We start from the raw sequence: 3,352 nt of genomic DNA on the forward strand, positions 1-3,352 counted from the left end.
TCAGTCAGATTAACCTAATTCACAGTAACCTTCAGAACTTGTTTGTGACAACACTGAAAAAAAAGATCTGTTGGATTGACATAAAAAAATCATGGACATCGGTTGCGCGCAAAAAAATCATGTTGAACCAATATAATTATTGCACATAATAAAATCATGTTCTACCATAATGAATGCTTCTTTGTTTCTGCACCTAATAATTTTACAGAAAAAAACAAGATTTTATTATGTCATTTACCATAATTTTTCAAAAATTTAAAAGACAATAAAAATTTAGCAAAACTATTATTTGTTTTAAATTACCTACATAGTTCATTTTAATTTATAAATTATTTTAATAAAATTTATATTGAAAAATAAAATTGCAATTGCAGATTATTATTTAAAGCAAATGCATTATTACAGTCCAATGAACATCTGACACTGAACACAAATTTCAGATTTAACTTTTTTATTATCTAAACTTGAAAAATATGTTTACAGTGTAGCATAAAGTACAAATCAATATAAATTGGGCTTGCTATTTTTATTAAACAGAAGATAACAGAGCCAAAGCAAACAGCTGGAATCCTTTCTTAGGAAAAACTTTTTAAAGGTCATTTTTATTAAAAGAGTCGGCTCTTTAAGCCTGAAACCTTAGGCACAACTTTGCCCTACAACTCTATTACAGTTTTTCTTTGGATTACTTCAAATGTGTTTCTGAGATGAGGATGGTAATCAGATTTGTGCTGTAAATAAGGCCAAAAAAGCCTTGGCAACTGCCACTCTGACACTTGGTGGGTCGACCACCACAGCCTGGGAGATGTGGACCATGAGAATGTCCTCTTCCTCACCACTTTCCATTAGGAGGGAAGTTCCCACCGTGGTGTCCTCGATTGCCTCCTGGATTGCTGCATGGTCTTCATTCTAAAGAACACAGAAAATATTTGTGTGCACAGTTTACATTTGAAGTTTAGTTAAAACGTCTAGATTACACAACTCACCTGTACTTTGAATAAACCCCTGCACCTGCTTATGTTGGCGAGAAGGTCAGCAGTCTGAAATACAAAGAGTCAACAAATTTTAAATTCACATGCAAACTTCAGAAAAATACAATTCTTACCCTTGGCTCATCAATAAATGTTATAGTTACTGGGTTAACAAAATCATTATATCCTTAGTGTCATGTTAACAGAGGTAGTGGGATAACTGATCAACCATCAATTTCATTATTTATTATGTATGTATCTTTCTGCATAAAAGGTGTGTGTAAAGAGTAGGGCTGGCAATCTTGATTACCTCACGATTCGATGACAATCCAGGAGACAATAATTCCAGTAATATATAGTAAATGCATGGTGACCCACCTGACTCAGTGAAGACTGGAGCATGGACCCCAGCATGATCAGGGAGGAGCAGTTGGAAGTGTTGTGTGATGAGCTCTGTAAATTAATCAGGAAATAAATATAGTGACACTTCCACAGCTTTGTTGTATAATTTTATTAACTAAATATGCATTGGTTTGAAATCAATAGCTGCAAAAATATTCTTAAGAAATTAGACCAGAAAGAACATTTGACACCCCCCTCCCACCACAGGATTCAAACCACGCTTAATGAGAACCCGCTAATTTTGAGATGGAAACTGCAAAACTAAACTAGCAGATCGGGAGTAGCTAATCCCCCCACCCATAAAGGATTCCCATATTAATTTATCAAATAGGGGGAATCTGTGAAGTAGTATTACAGACATTAATATAACTAAGGCTGTAAACTTTTTACTACTTGTTCCAAAAGGACATAAATATTTTCACTCCATTTTAAACTCTCAAAGCTAAAGTCTCCATAGAAAAATATGTTCAGCATCATAGAATGAAAACAAAGCTTTGATTGAAACCAAAGATCTATGTAAACTGGACAAACCGAACGCATTCTGTGCACGAGACGCGCACGGAGAATGATTGACAGCTGACTGAGACCGAAGTGCGGTGCTGTTTGCTGGTCAAATAATGCCGTCCTTAAACTAGCTCATGGTGGAACGGTATGGAAAAACGAAATAATGACAATAGTAATGATAGCTTCTCACATTTTCCTTCAATTTCGGTCTCAACGCAGAATTTAGCAAAAGGAAATCCACTTAGTGACGATGAATCCCCATGGCAAAGTTTTTCGCCTGTGGGAAAAAAAATAAACCGCCGTGCCCGCGAGCGCCCACTGCCCCTTTGTCAAAAGCGAATTCCTACGGCATAACTACTTGCCACTCTTCCCCGCACATCGTTTGAAATCACCGTGTTTACCGCTGAATCTGACGTGAAAGAATTTACCGCGCTCATCTCCCCCTACCTGCCGTCCGAGGGCTGTGGCACCAGCGACAAAAGTGGCGCGCAGAGCCTTAACTTTGATAACTACGACAAAAGTGGATTACAAAGCTCTTCCCCGTGAAAAATAACAGTAATGATAAATGAACGCCGTTCATTTCCTTCAATCAATTTGTTAGATTAAATTAATTTACCTTTTTTAAGCTCCTCCAGCCAGCAGGTGCTTGCAGCTTCTCTAAAATGGCTGACTGCAAAGTTTCTCCTCCTGGAATGCTTCTTCACCGATGGGGTTTACTTTTCCAAAATTAAGGGGCAAAGGATCAAGCATAACTATTTCATGTTTTGTCAACATTATTTAAATATATAAAAGTAACACAGCAAGACATTATGTGTGATTTTCAAGATTATATTATGTTTCGAAGGTAAACATAATTTGTTCATATTAAACAAACATGTTTAGTATTTGTAAATTGAACAACCCCACTTTTCCCGTTTTTTCAGTGAATCTACATGTTAGTACCTACCTTTTTCCTGCTTCAGTAAAAAAAGCATAAAAAAACAAACACAATAAGAAACCTGAAAAGGTAGGTACTATGGGACAATGCTGACTGGATGATGATGTCAGTCCATCATTTCCCTAAAGGTTATTTGAAATGAAGCGACACTAAAGGTACTAATACTAAATGAAGACTTTTTTTAAACTTTTACACTGGTTTACATGAAGGCTTTTTTACTAGGTTACCTTTTATATTTTGTTATAAGCACATTGATGAAAGCATTGTTACATGAACTCACATGGAGCCCAGACCAGCTGAAGCTAGTTAGTCGAAGCTTCAAAGTCCTAATCAGTACTTCTCCACTGAAAATCAAAGCTATAAATCACTTGTTGGCAAGAGCACGGACACTGATCACTCGGTACTTAGCTCTTGTAAAGATGACCATATAAGGTGTTGTTTGTTTGTTTTTTATTGTTTTTTTTGCCTCTTGTGTTTTATTGTTTGCACATGTTTATTTTTATTTATTGAAGTTGCATGTAGTGTTGGGTAATGATGGCCA

At 36.1% G+C, this 3,352-nt stretch overlaps 1 long non-coding RNA gene across 1 annotated transcript; it reads right to left on the reverse strand.

The window, feature by feature from the left end:
* Positions 1 to 434: 434 nt before the first annotated feature.
* Positions 435 to 2,343, reverse strand: LOC144992571 (uncharacterized). The gene is made up of 4 exons (XR_013656633.1): positions 2,322 to 2,343; positions 1,347 to 1,421; positions 984 to 1,037; positions 435 to 906 (listed from the first exon to the last, which is right to left on the reverse strand). It is a non-coding gene; the product is annotated as an uncharacterized LOC144992571 (long non-coding RNA).
* Between the last annotated feature and the right edge of the window lie 1,009 nt (positions 2,344 to 3,352).

Source organism: Oryzias latipes, chromosome 6 (genome assembly GCF_053564925.1).
Source record: "Oryzias latipes strain Hd-rR chromosome 6, Olatipes_Hd-rR_3.1".
Classification (NCBI taxonomy): domain Eukaryota; kingdom Metazoa; phylum Chordata; class Actinopteri; order Beloniformes; family Adrianichthyidae; genus Oryzias; species Oryzias latipes.